Source organism: Gossypium arboreum, chromosome 8 (assembly GCF_025698485.1).
Source record: "Gossypium arboreum isolate Shixiya-1 chromosome 8, ASM2569848v2, whole genome shotgun sequence".
In the NCBI taxonomy this organism is placed as follows: domain Eukaryota; kingdom Viridiplantae; phylum Streptophyta; class Magnoliopsida; order Malvales; family Malvaceae; genus Gossypium; species Gossypium arboreum.
The window spans coordinates 37426262-37443061 of record NC_069077.1 but is presented as its reverse complement, the minus strand read 5'-3'; the positions used below and the strand labels follow the sequence as shown (position 1 = coordinate 37443061).

General features: G+C 38.0%; 2 non-coding genes across 2 annotated transcripts; one reads left to right on the top strand and one right to left on the bottom strand.

Annotated features, from left to right (window-relative positions):
* The first annotated feature begins 12694 nt into the window (after nt 1-12694).
* LOC128280207 (small nucleolar RNA R71) lies at nt 12695-12801 on the top strand. Its single transcript, XR_008270388.1, has one exon. It is a non-coding gene; the product is annotated as a small nucleolar RNA R71 (small nucleolar RNA).
* Nucleotides 12802-15867: 3066 nt separating this feature from the next.
* LOC128279665 (small nucleolar RNA R71) lies at nt 15868-15973 on the bottom strand. Its single transcript, XR_008269864.1, has one exon. It is a non-coding gene; the product is annotated as a small nucleolar RNA R71 (small nucleolar RNA).
* Nucleotides 15974-16800: the final 827 nt, after the last annotated feature.

The following is a 16800-nucleotide window of genomic DNA, read 5'->3' as shown; positions in this document are numbered from 1 at the left end:
AGAAAAAGTTGTCATCTCCCATTCGAACTAGAGCATAAAGCTTTTTGGGCTATTAAATTTCTAAACCTTGATCCTGAACTTGCAGGAAAAAACAGGTTGATACAGCTAAACAAGCTAGACAAATGGCGAGCCAATGCATACGAAAATTCACGCCTATACAAGGAAGCAACAAAGCGGCGACATGATGTTCGTTTAAAGCAATGGAAATAATTTGAAGTTGGAGATCTTGTCTTACTATACAACTCAAGACTCAAATTGTTTCCCAGGAAACTAAAATCACGATGGTCAGGACCCTTCGTAATTCAATCTATTCATCCATATGGCACGATAGAGGTAAGTCACCCATCATATGGTAATTTTAAAGTAAACGGACAACGTCTCAAACTTTATAATGGTGAGGATTTTAAAGTCGATGGAGATGAGCTACGACTCCACAAACCACCTTGAGTATGCTACCAAGGTAACAGTCGAGCTTAGACTATAAACAAGCGCTTCTCAGGAGGCAACCCGAGTACTAACCATTTTAAATTATTTTAAATTCAGGTTTTAAACATTTAGGTCACTAATAGATTATTTGAAGCACAGGTTCCCAGCATCACACGGCCGGTAACACGGCCATGCTTAAGGCCGTGTGCCCAACACGGAGGGAAACATGGCCGTATGAAAACAGGGTAAATGATTTTTCCCAAAACACGGGGTGCGATAAATCCCCATGGCCGTGCGACATGGCCGTGGGTGCACTTGATAGGAAAAACACGGGTGTGCCAGGGACAAGGCTTGATTCTGTTTCTTTAACACGAGGGGGTGACACCCCCGTGCCCTTCAGCCATGTACAACAATCCACGGGCGTGCTACCATAACACACGGGCTTGGGAGAAGCGAACAAAGCTAGGCACGGCCGTGCGATATGGCCGTGTACCACACACACCCAAGACACACGGGTGTGGGAGAATAGCCAAGCTCGACCCAAAATTGCAAAATTCGAAACACACGGGCTCACACTCAAAGCACACGGGCGTGGCCCTAGGCCGTGTGGCCCTCCCCTATATAAGCAAATCACTGTTCACTTTCTTCTTCCTTTCAAAAGCCCTAGCCGAAATATCCCCTTCTCCACTCTCTGATCCCTATTCTCAGCCACAACTACCCTCTCGTCTAGTTCATGTGGCAGCTTCATATGCTAACATCTCTGAGCACCTCATCCGACTCGAGCTTTAGTGTTTTCAACAATTTGACAACATTGATGCTAGTCTACAGCAGAGTTGTCAGCACCTTTCCATCTCATCGCCAGTCCCGCCTCGCGAACCATCCAGCGATGAAGATGTTTAGAAATATTTATTTATTATTTTATGTTTTTACTTATTATTGAAACTATTTCTATTATTTTTATTAGATTTTAGAATTTATTTTTATTCTTTATCTCGGTTATTTCTTTTCGGATCCTTATACTTCCTAATATCTCCAAAAAGTTCTTGATTTTATCACAGTTATATAGAACTCCTAAGCTCATCATCACATAGGAACTACAACTCCACCGGGGAAGGTTCTCCACGACTGCCATGTCCTACTCGACCACGACCATAGCTACCACTAGATATAATATTCTTTTGGCACAGGACTTATGGCCTAATGAACCTCTATGACCGCTGGAGTATTCTCCTCCACTCTCAAACCGATCACTCTCCAAAACTTTAAATTCGAGGAATTTATTATACAGGAAGTTTCACTTCTCCCCCTATCTTATTTTTATTCTCTAATATCTATTTTTGTACATCTTAAGTGTGGGGGCCTTTTGATTAATGATTGCCTTGTTCTCATGAAAAACTCTCATATCATATTTAGGATAAATTTTAATTGATTTATGATTCTGATTGTTATATCTTGAATTAAAACATAGGGATTTATGCATTGGTTATTTAAACTTTGAGACATTAGAGAATCAAGCATGATAAGTTGATTTTTAAGAAATTAAAATTATAGGCTGTTTCCCCAAGTCTAGGTATTACTTTGAATTAGAATTCACGAGTCTAAACATCAAAAAGCCATAATTTTTGTGAGATTTTTGAGCCTTTTGAGCATCTATTCATCCTTTCATGCTCACTTTTATTATTGCTTTGAGTGCGTCAGTATTGAACTGTTATTCTAGAACTTGTTTGATTATGCATGTCGAGACCACACCATTTGATTTGATATATCAAAATGATTAAGGCACTTAGGTTTAACCCACTCATGCCATGAAAAGCCTACCTCTATGATTAACCGCTAATAAACCCCCTTGAGCCTAACTTTTTTTCCTTGTATTACCCTTGATATTAACCATTAACCCATTATTGTTGAAATCCCCCAAGTTAATTTGATCCCTATTTTTGTCGAGATCTGAGTTGGAAAAGTTATTAGCTATGTTTTTCTTTTTTATTTAACTTGTTCTTACAAAAAAAAACTATGTATACATATTAGTAATTCCATATTCTGAGAAGAAGCTCTGTTGTACGCAAGGGAAGGTTAACTCTTTTTCTAGTTAGGCAACATTTCAATTCAATCTCGATTCTAACCCTTTCTTTTAGCTTGTGACCACACCCCCTAACCAAACCTCATTACAACCCTCTAAAGACCTTTTGATTGATGTATCATCTTAAATTATAGTGGTGGAGATTTGATTTTCACACAAGCTTATGGTAATGACTTTACATTATTGACTATTGAGTGCTTCATATTGTCCTTAAACACCTCGAGTGATTTCAGTGAATCTGTAGTGAAGATATGAAACTCTGTGATATTCTGAATCAAAGGTAATTACTTAGATGAGGGGAGACACCCATGTTTGCATGAATAAAATACTCAACTTGGAATGTTTGAAACTTTTATGTTCTTTTAGTTGAACTCTTAATGTATGATTACCTGTGGATTATTTTGAGATATTATCGATAAGAGTTATAAGTTGAGAAGAATTTATCTTGATTATAAGTTGAGAATTTTGCTTGAGGAAAGCAAATGCTTAAGTGTGGGGGTATCTGATAAACTGTAAATTATACATATTTTTACCCCATGTTTAATGCATTTTATAGATGATTTCTCATTAGAATTGGTGAATTCGATGCTCCTAATGCTTTAATTTCATGTTTTGTACTCAGGAGAGCACCAAGAGTCAAAAGGATCCAAAAACGAGCCAAAAAGGGACAAAACGGACCAAATTGAGAAGATGACACGGCCTAAGCCTTGACACACTGGCAACTCACACGCCCGTGTTTTTCGAGGGTGTCGACCAAGGCTTTCACCATTCGCACGGTCGTGTGAAAATTAATGGATCGAACACGGCCTGGCAATCACATCACACGCCGTGTCACACGGCCGTGTCCCTGCTGAGCCCAAGTTAAGTCCAATTCGGAAAAGACCACTTTGGAGGGTTTCTAGGCATTCCAAAGCCTATAAATACGCACTAGAGGAGGAGAAAAAGGGGAGACGGAGAAGAGGGGTAAGGAATTACCCCAAGGAAGCCAATTGATCCATCTCAGAAGCCGGATTCATCATCAAGACTGAAGATCTCTCCTCAATTCCCCTTTAGGAGTTTTGGGTTTTCTTTATGTTTTGTATTCTTTATTCTTCTGAGATGTTTTCTTATGTAGTTATGAACTAAATCCCTTAAATACCTAAGGGGAATAAAACGTAAGACGAATCTTGTTATTATTTTCTGAATTGTATGATAAATATTTAACTTGTTCTTAATTATGTGTTCTTAATTCTTGCTTTGATATCCCAAGATACTGATTCAAGATATGCTCTTATTCAGAGGAGGAATAGACCCTGTCTAAGAGTACATTTGCTAATTAAGCGGAGTTGATTGCACGCCTAGAAATAGGGTGACAAGATTTTGCCAGATTAGGGTGAAACCTAATAAGGGGATCCATAGATCGAGTTAATGCAACCCTAGAGTGTTAATTAGAGAAAAGTCACGGTTATTCAATCTAGGGATTAGATATTATTAGTCTTGAATAGGGATAATAACATAACTTAGGGATCTCTACGGAACAAGTTGAATGAATAAATCGTCCGATTCGGAGCCAGAATAACAAGTACAGTCTAGGTGGATTTTTCCTTAGGTATTGTCTCAAGTCAATCAATTTTCCCAAAAGCAATTCCCCAATTCTTTTCTCTGTGTGTTCTTAGTTTTAATTATTAGTTAATTAAAACAAACCCTTTTATTCTTAGGCTAGATAATAAAAAGATAGTTATTACTAGTACTTTTGGTTCCCTTGGGTACGATATCCCGATCTTTCCATTACTATACTATTGTTCGATAGGTGCGCTTGCCTTTTTGTTGTGATAATAGTTAGTCTAGGTTTGATCTTCATTATAAATATTTATTACTTGTTACGAATCACGCGATCATACCCCTTAGTTTACTGATATTGCTAACTATTTAGCTTGTGGTTTGATGCCAATTGATAAGACTTATCAACAAAGGAGAAAGTTTCTTCACGATGTTAAGTACTATTTCTGGGAAGAGCCATATTTGTTTAAAAGGTGTGTAGATCAGATGATCAGGAGATGTATGGCAGAAGATGAAGTACAAAAGATTTTATACCATGGTCACTCAGCTTCGAGTGGGGGACTCTTCGGAGGTACTCGTACGGCAGCCAAAGTATTGCAAGCCAGATTCTTTTGGCCAACATGATTCAAGGATGCATACGCGTACGTAAAGAGTTGTGACCGATGTCAAAGGGTTGGAAATATCACCAACAGAAATGAGATGCCTCGAACAAACATCATTGAGGTAGAATTGTTTGATGTATGGGGTGTTGACTTTCTTGGTCCTTTCCCTCCGTCTTTTGGTCACAAGTATATATTGGTAGCAGTAGACTATGTGTCCAAGTGGGTCGAAGCTGAAGCATATCCGAAAAACGATGCTAGGGCTGTAATTAAGTTCTTGTAGAAACACGTGTTCACAAGGTTTGGAACCCCTAGAGCTATCATTAGTGATAAAGGTCCCACTTTGTGAACAAGTGGCTAAAATGGTTATTAGACAAGCACGGAGTGAAACACAAGGTTGCAACAACTTACCATCCGCAGACGAATGGGCAAGCTGAACTGGCAAATAAGGAAATCAAAGGCATACTTGAGAAGGTAGTCTACCCAAACCGACGTGATTGGTCCAAAAAGTTGGATGATGCTTTATGGGCTTACAGAACAGCATACAAGACACCGCTAGGGGTGTCACCTTATAGTTTGGTCTTTGGGAAAGCATGTCATCTACCCTTAGAGTTAGAGCACAAGGCTTATTGGGCTCTTCGACAACTCAACTTGGATCCTAAGCTTGCTAAGGAGAAACGAATGCTCCAACTCAATGAGCTAGAGGAACTCCGGCTATTCTCCTACAAAAATGCCAAATTACTCAAGGAAAGACCTAAAAAATGGCATGACAAGCACATTCGAGTTCGAGAATTTGAAGCAGGTCAGCGAGTTTTGTTATTTAATTCCAGACTAAAATTCTTTCTAGGTAAGTTAAAATCACGTTGGTTCGGTCCATTTACGATCCATCATGTCTATCCATACGGAGTTGTCGAGCTCCAAGGTAAGGGAGGGAATTTTTGAGTTAACGCTCAGCGCCTGAAACACTATTGGGGAGATAAGATTGAATGGAATGAAATTTCGTTCATTTTGTTGGATGTTTAAAATTTTCCTATGTTTTTTTTAATAAATGATTTATAGTATATTTTTGGGATTAGTATGTATAAATAAATTCTGTCTAGGAGATTGGAACTTAAGCGGGACCGCTTGTGACCCCTCCAATCTTTCTTGGGAATTGATTTTAACATAATTTTCCTAAAAATTATTCTCTAAATAGAGATTTTAATTTTTGATTTTTCAAATAAAAAGGTCAATTTTGACCCGAGTTTTAAATATAATAAAAAATAGATGCCTGTTTTTGTAAATATTTCCAAAAGGCTTCTAGAATAAATGTTTTTTAGTTTAAAAAATGATAATTATTATCATATAATTATACCCGTTATAATATATATTAATTATTATCAATTTTAGGATTTTATTCGATAAGTTTTTAATAAAGATAATAAGATGATAATATTTAATATATAATTATTTCTATTATAATTTATATATTAATCTTTATCAATTTAGCATAGAAGTAGGATTAATTTTATTTTATCTTTTTTAAAATAAATTAAATAGCAATTAATAATTTAATATGCTTATATCTAATTATTAGTTGTTGTTATCTTCGTATAGGATTAGAACTTAGAATTTTATTAATTAAATTGTTTTAAGAATTCTACTCTAATTCCTATTTCTCCCTTATAAATACCACCCATCTTCCCATTCATCTAACACTTAAAACCCGAAGCACCAAAATACCAAAGTGTCGAAACCCCAAGAAGCAACAGCACTAAGCAGTCGGCTCCATCGCACGCACATCCCGCGCACCCAACGCAGGCGTTGCCTCGAGCGGCCCTAGCCTCAGCTCGCACCAGGCCTTCACCTCGACGCAAGATCGGCCTCCGCACCATCTGCGTGCGCCCAGACCTACTGCTGAACGCCTGCAGTGTCTGATTGCTTCCACCTTTGTCGCATCACTGCTCCCAAACGTACCACGCCCGCACACCCTAGCTACTTGTGCGGCATTTCTCTTCCATTCACCCTAAGCCACAAACCCTCCAACTCTTCTTTTTTAATTCTCATCTTTTTTATTATTATTAATTTCTAAAGTTCTTATATTTTTACAAAAAAAGTGGTAAGACCTAGTCTTTCTTAATTTTTAATTTTAATTTTATTTATTTTTCAATTAATTGAATTATTAATAAATTTTATTAAATTTTATTGAGAAATTAATTTTTCCATCTTATGATCAGGTTAAACATGCCTCGTAAGAGAACAAATTCCACTGTGAAGACGCCAAAGTGAGATACGAAAGTATCTTCAAAAATCAACAAATGCATCCAGAAAAAGGCTCACTTTAAAAGAAAGCAACTGCTGAGACTTTATGGCACGTATTCATCAAGTTGCTGAAACCCTCAATTGGGAGTTGTTTTGTGAAAAGAGACTTAGTGTGGATGAGGAACTAGTTCGTGAGTTCTATGCAAATTTAAATTCAAGCGAGATGACAGAAGTTCTAGTTCGCGGAATCAAGGTACCGATAAATTCAAATGCTATTAATGAGTTATTTCAATTACCAGATTTCAAAAACGATGAATATTCCACATTGATGAGCAATATCACGCCTGAAAATTTGCAAGAAATTCTCGAGGAACTGACAGTTCCAGGTTCTACATGGACTGTGTCAAAACAAGGAATCCACACTTGTCGAAGAGAATATTTGACTCCACTCGTGAAGGTATGGTTTTACTTCATCCGATTCAGCCTTTTGCCTAGCTCACATGGGACTACAATCTCATTAGAATGAATGGTCTTATTGTACTTGATCCTAACTGGTAAGACCATCGATGTGGGGAAGATCATCTTGAGGGAGATACGGAATTGTGCCATTAAACGCTCTGGCCCTACTCATTTCCCCTTTACAATAACAATTCTATGCTTGAAAGCTAAAATACTTGCAAATGTAAAGAAGACAGGGTATAGCCAAGGCACAATCACAGATTGGGACCTTTACCGAGTAGCTGGAGACTCAGTCCTACAGCAACAAATTGAAGTAAGTGAAGAACTAGAGGACCCTGATGAAGAAGAAAATCCCACGATGAAATCATTCGAAGTCCCTGAAAAGGTGGAATCAGTGGAGCCAGAAGCTGAACCTGATGCTGAAACTTCGATGTTTCGAGCTCAACCACCTAACCCAGACCTTCGAGATGAGCTGTCAAAATTGATGGACTTAATGCAACATATGCAATGGCAGCAACAAGCCTACTGGAGATACTAAAAAATAAGGGATGACTCGATGAGAAGTGCTTTTAAGAAAATATACAATGACCCGTTTATTTTTGTGCCTGAGTTTCCAGATTTTATATTTGAACCATGGAGTCCATTATAAAAAAAGGAGCGAAGCGATTCATGCAAAGGTGATAGTGATGGAGCAAAAGATGAGTGAAATTCTAGTCTGGAAAGAATTTTAGTTTAGAATTAAATAACAAAACTCACTGACCTACTTCAAATTCTCAAACCCGAATGTGTTTGTCATGCCCTTTCTTAAGTCTTTCCTTGAGTAATTTGGCATTTTCGTAGGAGAATAGCCGGAGTTCCTCTAGCTCATTGAGTTGGAGCATCCGTTTTTCTTTAGCAAGCTTAGGATCCAAGTTGAGTTGTCGAAGAGCCCAGTAAGCCTTGTACTCTAACTCTAAGGGTAGATGACATGCTTTCCCAAAAACCAACCTGTAAGGTGACATCGCTAGAGGTGTCTTGTATGCTATTCTGTAAGCCCATAAAGCATCATCCAACCTTTTGGACCAATCACGTCGGTTTGGGAAGACTACCTTCTCAAGTATGCCTTTGATTTCCTTATTTGCCAGTTCAGCTTGCCCATTCGACTGCGGATGGTAAGCTATTGCAACCTTACATTTCACTCTGTGCTTGTCTAATAACCATCTTAACCACTTGTTCACGAAGTGGGACCCTTCATCACTAATGATAGCTCTTTAGGTTCCAAACCTTGTGAACACGTGTTTCTACAGGAACTTAATTACAACCCTAGCATCGTTTGTCAAATAAGCTTCAGCTTCGACCCACTTGGACACATAGTCTATTGCTACCAATATATACTTGTGACCAAAAGACGGAGGGAAAGGACCAAGAAAGTCAATACCCCATACATCGAACAATTCTACCTCAATGATGTTTGTTCGAGGCATCTCATTTCTGTTGGTGATATTTCCAACCCTTTGACACCGGCCACAACTCTTTACGTACGTGTATGCATCCTTAAATAGTGTTGGCCAAAAGAATCCAGCTTGCAATACTTTGGCCGCCGTACGAGTACCTCCGAAGTGTCCCCCACTCGGAGCTGAGTGATAATGATATAAAATCTTTTGTGCTTCATCTTCTGCCACACATCTCCTGATCATCTGATCTACACACTTTTTAAACAAATATGGCTCTTCCCAGAAATAGTACTTAACATTGTGAAGAAACTTCCTCCTTTGTTGATAAGTCTTATCAATTGGCCTCAAACCACAAGCTAAATAGTTAGCAATATCAGCAAACCAAAGGGTACTATAGACATGACTTACCTTCAGTATGTGTTTATCTGGAAACGTTTCTTGAATTGGTATAATAGAAGAATTCCCTTTTTGAGGATTCAATCTGGACAAGTGATCTGCTACTTAGTTTTCTACTCCCTTTTGATCTTGAATTTCTAGATCAAACTCTTGATGTAGAAGCACCCACTGGATTAGTCTCGGCTTAGCATCTTTCTTGGCAAGTAAGTACTTGATTGCTGAGTGGTCCGTATAAACAGTTACTTTGGAACCTACAAGGTAAGATCGAAACTTGTCAAAAGCAAATACAATAGCAAGTAACTCTTTTTACATTCTTGTATAGTTCGATTGAGCTCTGTAAGAGTCCAAACACATAGTAGATGGGATGAAAAAATTTATTCCTTCGTTGGCCCATGACAGCTCCTATGGCGAAATCACTTGCGTCACACATTAATTCAAATGGTAGATCTCAGTCTGGTGTGACAATTATGGGTGCCGTAACTAATCAACTTTTCAAATCCTTGAAAGCCTTTAAGCATTCATCATCGAACTTGAACCTCTTGTCCTTCTCCAATAATTTGCATAAAAGTTTAGCAATTTTGGAGAAGTCCTTGATAAATCTTCGATAAAAGCCGGCGTGACCCAAGAAGCTCCTAACACCCTTTACAGATGTTGGAGGTAGGAGTTTCTCGATAACATCTACCTTGGCTTTATCTACCTCGATTCCATGTCTCATTATCCGATGCCCTAGAACAATCCCTTCTCGTACCATGAAATGGCACTTTTCCCAGTTAAGTACGAGGTTTGTTTCTTTGCATCGTCTTAGTACCTTAGCTAGATTGGATAAGCAATACCGTAAGTATCTCCGAACACTGAAAAGTCATCTATAAAAACTTTCAAGTACTTTTCAACCATTTTAGTAAAAATAGACATCATACATCTTTGAAATGTAGCAGGTGCATTACATAAACCAAATGGCATGCGTCTAAATGTAAATGTACCATACGGGCATGTGAACGTTGTCTTGTGCTGATCTTCTGGTGCTACTGTAATCTGATTATATCCCAATTATCCATCGAGAAAATAGTAATAGTCTCGCCCAGCGAGTCTATCCAGCATCTGGTCCAAGAACGACAAAGGAAAATGATATTTCCTAGTCACCTTGTTCAGCTTCCGGTAATCGATGCAAATCCTCCATCCTGTAATTGTTCTAGTTGGTATCAACTCATTATTCTCGTTCTCTACAACTGTGATACCTCCCTTCTTTGGCACGCACTGGACCGGACTTACCCACAAACTGTCTGAGATGGGATAAATGATACCCTCATCTAACCACTTGATAATCTCTTTTTTCACTACGTCTTTCATGATGGGGTTCAGTCTTTGTTGTCCATCAATCGTCCCTTTTTTGCCATCTTCTAGGATAATCTTGTGCATGCATACAAATGGACTTATACCGCGATATCGGCTATAGTCCATCCGATAGCCTTCTTGAATTATTTCAACACCGAGATGAGTTTCTATTCTCGCTTAGTAGTTAATTCTGCTGAAACAATCACAGGCAAAGTAGAAGCGTTACCAAAATAAACATATTTCAAATGTGAGGGCAGTACCTTTAGTTCTAACTTAGGTGGCTTCTTGATTGACACTTTTGGTTGTACATACTCCCGTTTCTCTAACTCCAAAGATTCAAAGCAGGATTATGGATTAAACCCCCTTTGATTAGCTTCTAACAAAGCTAAATATTCATCATCCTCTTCATCATTTGGAGGATCTGATGTCAGAATTTGTTCCAATGGATCTTCAACATAGTTGAGCTCCTTTTCCACTATTAAATCCTCTAAATCAGATACTACAGAACAATCATCAATTGTGTCAGGAAATCGCATAGACTTAAAAACATTAAATGTTACCTGATCATCCTGAACACACATCATAAACTCGCCCTTCTGCACATCTATAAGGGTCCTTCCGGTTGCTAAGAATGGTCTTCCTAAGACAATCAGTACTTCTTTGTCAGCTTCAAAGTCTACAATAACAAAATCAGCAGGAAAGATAAATTTATCTATACGTACCAATACGTCCTCAATTTTTCCTTCTAGATGTGCTAAGGATCGATCTGCTAGTTGAAGTGTAACCGTAGTATGTCTAACTTCACCTATCCCCAACTTTCTAAATATTTACATAGGCATCAAGTTAATACTCACACCTAAGTCACATAATGCCTTACCACACTATGTTGCTCCAATGTTACAAGGTATGGTAAAACATCCAGGATCCTTCAGCTTTGGGGGTAGTTTGTCTTGAAGATATGTGCTACATTCCTTCATCAGAGCTACCTTCTCAAATTCTCCAAGTCTTCATTTTTTGGACAGGATATCCTTCATAAACTTGACGTAATTCGGCATTTGTTCAAGTGCTTCAACCAACGGGATGTTAATATGAAGTTGCTTAAGTACGTCTAGGAATTTCTTGAATTGGATTTCCTGCTTCTGCTTCTGAAGTCTTTGAGGGTAGGGTGGTGGAGGTTTCTTTACTAGAACTGGTTAATTTGTTATCTGTGGCAATTCTGCATCTAGCGGAGTCGTTATTTGATCAGAATTAGCTAGTTCTGGAATTACCTTGTCGGGTCTTGCTGATTTTGGTTCTTGTGTAACTGGAATTTCAACACTCAGTTGAACTTCCTCTGAGTCTTGAGCATCAGCTGGCTCCTTTTCAGCTTCGATAGTGTTGGGCTCTACTGTCTTTCCGCTCCTCAATGTCAACGCTTTACAATGTTCTTTTCCCAAATTTCTTGGATTCTCCATATCACTAGGTAAAGCACCTTGTGGTCGGTTCCTGAGTTCAATAGCAAGCTAGCCCATTTGGTTTTCCAGATTCTTTAATGTAGCTGCTTGGCTTTGAATTAAGGTATTATTCTTCGCCACGTATGCCTCAATAAACTCTCTAAGCTATTGGATGATTCAGCCTGAGCTGGTTTCTGAACTTGTTGGGAAAAACTAGGCGGCTGAGTTGGTCTAGGTTGGGCGTAGTTGTTACTGGTTCCAGCCCCTTGGTTACTCAAGAAAAAATTAGGGTGGTTTCGCCATGATGGGTTGTAGAAGTTGGATTGCAGTCCTTGCCTTCCTTAATTTTGGTTCTGGTTACCCATGTAATATACGGATTCGAGGTTTGATGGACATTCTTCGAACAAATGTCCTTCCCCACAATAAACACAAGTTATACTCTCAAATTTGTGAGGTGGTTGGGCTACAAAAATCTTAGACCCATTAGTCGTAAGATGCTTAAGCATTAAGGATATTGAAGATACCTAAAATGTAAGTGAAGTGAGAGCATCCACTTCATGTATTCCAGCGACTCGTTTTCCTGATGTGGCTCGATTGGTCAGCCATTGATAATTGTTACTGGCGATCTTCTCGATGATTTCGTAAGCCTCATTATAAGACTTAGAAAGGAGAGCATCGTTAGCAGAAACGTCCACTACCATCCTCATGTGAGCATTGAGACCATTATAAAATGTCTCAAGTTAGATGCAGTGTGGGATTCCGTGGTGAGGGCATTTCTATAATAGCTCTTTGTATCGTTCCCATGCCTCATACAAGGATTCATCATCCATTTGTTGGAAAGCAGTGATCTCGTTCCTGAACTTAGCGTGCTTACTAGGCTGGAAATACTTCATGAGAAATCTTTCAGCTAACTCTTGCCATGTAAAAATTGAGTTTGGTGGCAATGAATTCAACCAGGCTCGATCTCTGTCCCTTAGTAAGTACGGGAATAGCTTCAATCATAATGCATCTTCGGAAACTCCAGCTAATTCGCTCACCTCCATAAATAGTCTTAAATGAAGATGAGGATATTCTGTAGGCATTCCACTGAATTGGCCCACTGTCTGAAGCATCTGGAACATGACTGGCTTCAGCTTAAATTGTTGTGCCTCGAATTCAGGTCTCTTAATACCCGGATTAAGATTGTTAAATACTGCCACAGCATATTGTCTTAAGGCTCTATCCCTATCGTCAACAATAAGGATAGGATTTTGAGCAAGGTTTGCTCCATTTCCTTTATTCATATTCTCGAAATTCATTCCTTCAGTCCTTTTCTAGTTCGCTTGTCTTTTTCACTGTCGAAAGGTTCGTTCTATCTCAGGGTCTACAGGGAGTAAGTCAATAATCTGGTCAATACTCATAAACACCTGAAATTATCAAAGAAAAATTAATTAAGTTAAAAATTAAACAGAAAAATAAACCAAAATGTATGACTAACAAATTCAAAAATAATGACTTTTTTTTAAAACAGTCCCCGGCAACGGTGTCAAAAACTTGGAACGACAGAAAAAAAATGTGCAAGTGTACACAATCGCAACAAGTAATAAAGTGACAAGTAAATGTCGAGTTATTGTACCCATAGGGACTGTAAAAAGAATTATTTATAAAAGTATTTGGAAAACACTTTGGCAAGGTAAAAATAATTTGATTTTAAAAGATGGTCAAAAACTATTTGAAAACTAAGTAAATAATTAAAATAAAAAAAAGAGTTCTAGTGCACGATTTCAAATAAGATTCAATCAATGTAACATACTTGTGTTGGATTAATTATATTTCTTGATCTCAGAATTATTAAACTCATGTTTATACTGTTACGAATAAATTCACAGCAACCCGATAATTTGCTAACTTATGAACAAATTTACAAACAAAAATCCATCCATCTCTTGACATATCCCTATGTCAATTCAACCAACTAAACAGATTCTAGTAAGCAAACATGTTATTGCACATACATACTCATTAAATTGAACCAATCTCTTGCATATCCCTATGTCAATTCAAACGATTAATAAAATCTAATAAGCATATAAAAGACTATGTGAAGTAACAAGGCATCCCTACCTTGAAACAATTTAATCACAATAATCTTGCAAGTTATGCAACACAATAATATCGCCAAATACATTGCTAATTTAACCTTCAGCTTCCTTAGAAGAATAAACATGCACTGATTAAGTACTGTGTCTATTAATTACAATTGCAATCCATTTAAATAATTAATTCATTAGTTACCTCACGATTAGAACGCATAAGAATAACTTAGGCATGATTTTACTTAATCAAGCATCTTACCGAGGCTTATAACAGCATAAACATCATTTTAACAATTCAAGCAGGCAGAATATAATCAACCCAACACAAACATAATTTAAGTTGACTTGATTAAAATAACCATTTCAATAGCATAAATATTCATAACCATGTTCGTCAAAACAACAACAAAATTTAAAGAGATAGGGAACAAGAAGCAAATCCGGTGTTTCTCTGTGGCTTGACTAGTTGCTCCACTCTTCGTTCTTCGTTGGCCTTGGCTATCAAAGTGGCTTATGAACACCTAAATTGCTGCTCCAAATCGCTGATGAGAGCCTCTTTCCCAAGAGAATAAATCGGCACTTCAACAAGAGGAAATGGAATGGAAAAAATGAGAGAAAAGTGAGAGAGGGAATGGGAGAATGATGTGAAGTGAGGGATGCTTTGAATGATCAGCAAGGGGTGGCTTTTATAGCTGATTGTGACTGCTAAAAAGATCAAATTCCAGCAGCCAAAGAGCCCTCCCTTGGCCGACCACACACATGGCAAAGTTGAGAGTTTCAACTTTGCTATTTTAAGCTTAGGGCACATCTACAAAACCATAATTTAAGGTGGGGTTTGAATGCAATTTAGAAGTCTTTTGAGGGCCTTTTTGCATGCATATTTAATAAGCTAAAATGCTGATTTGCATCAGCATATGGATGGTTCTGGGCTGCCCATTTAATGGCTGGTTTGGTTCACTCAATCTGGCTCTACTAGTGCGGTTCAACTGGACCCATTCTCCATTATTAATTAAAAATAATTTATTTAACCCAAATTAAATGGGGAATAAATTAAAATTAATTAATACACATTTCTGGACCATCTTAGTCTGGAAATTAAAGTGCCTCGATACTTCAAATTGCTTCTCGATTTTGTGCTTTCAGCAGTGTCAGCCGAGCCAATTTTCACCCTTTGCGCGAATCTATAGAAAATAGTCAAGATTAGTCAAAGTTAAGTATAAAATTAAATAAATTCACCATGTTCATATTTTTAACATGACTTAATTATTTTATAATATTTAATTATTTTTCGACAAGAATTTAACCGGATTTGCATGAATTTAAGAAAAATTGGGTATGAAAAAGTATATAAATTTTTGTGTTTCCAATACACAGAGAACGAGCAAGAGGACGTTACTTCAACCACAACCGAGGAGATGGCTGAAAACCAAGTCAATCAGCTACCTCCTGCGATACCCGCTGAACTAGCACATCAAGATCCTGCACCTCGTACTATGTATGATTATGCTAAACCTACTTTAACAGGAACTGAGTCAAGTAAAGTTAGGTCTACTATTGCTACAAATAATTTTGAACTAAAACCTAACACTATTCAAATGATACAACAATTTGTTCAGTTTGATGGTTTGTAGGATGAGGATCCAAACACTCACTAGGCAAATTTTTTGGAATTCTGCGATACATTTAAAATTAATGGCGTTTCTGATGATGCCATTCGTCTTCGGTTATTCCCTTTTTCATTGAGGAACAAAGCTAAACAATGGTTGAACTTGTTACCACGAGGGTCAATTACTACTTGGGAACAAATGACCGAAAAGTTTCTACTAAAATATTTCTCACCGGCTAAAACAGCCAAATTACGTAATGATATCTCTTCGTTTGTGCAGATGGACTTAGAAACTCTTTACGATGCATGGGAGAGATACAAGGACCTACTACGAAGGTGTCCTCACCATGGATTACCTCTATGGTTGCAAATTCAAACATTCTACAATGGTGTGAACCCCTTGACAAGGCAAATGATTGATGCAGCAGCCGAGGTAACCATCAACAACAAAACACCTGAAGAGGCTTACTAATTTATTGAAGAGATGTCACTGAATAACTATCAGTGGCAAGTCATGAGGACTAAGCCAACTAAAACAGCAGGCGTTTATAACGTCAATTCGGTTACTATGCTGTAAAATCAGGTAGAACTTCTGAATAAAAAGATTGATGGTTTACTTGGTTCTACTCAGGTACATCCAGTAATGAGGTGCGAGACAAATGGAGGAGAAGCATGCACAGAGTATCAACCCTTCAACCCTAGCATCAAGGAGGAACATGTCGAATATATAGGTAACAATAACTCTAGATCCCAAAATAACCCATATAGTAACACTTATAATGCAGGTTGGAGGAACCATCCCAATTTCTCGTGGGGCGGTCAAGGAAATCAAAGGTCACAACATCCTCCGGGTTTTCAACAACCACCCTATCAACAGGAAAAGAAACTGAACCTTGAAGAGATGCTGTCTAAATTTATCTCGATGTCAGAAACCCGTTTCCAGAACACCGAGACAGCACTTAAAAATCAACAAGCGTCGATCCAACGACACGAAACTCAGATAGACCAGTTGTCCAAACTAATCTCCGAACGACCACAAGGTAGCTTGCCAAGTAATAGTAGACCCAACCCAAAGGAACAGCTCAACGCGATTAATGTTCAAGATGAAGAAGAATTCGTTGAGTTTGAGCCAGAACCGAGGCAAGAAACTGTGGTGAGCAGAGATCAAGGTAAGGTAGGTC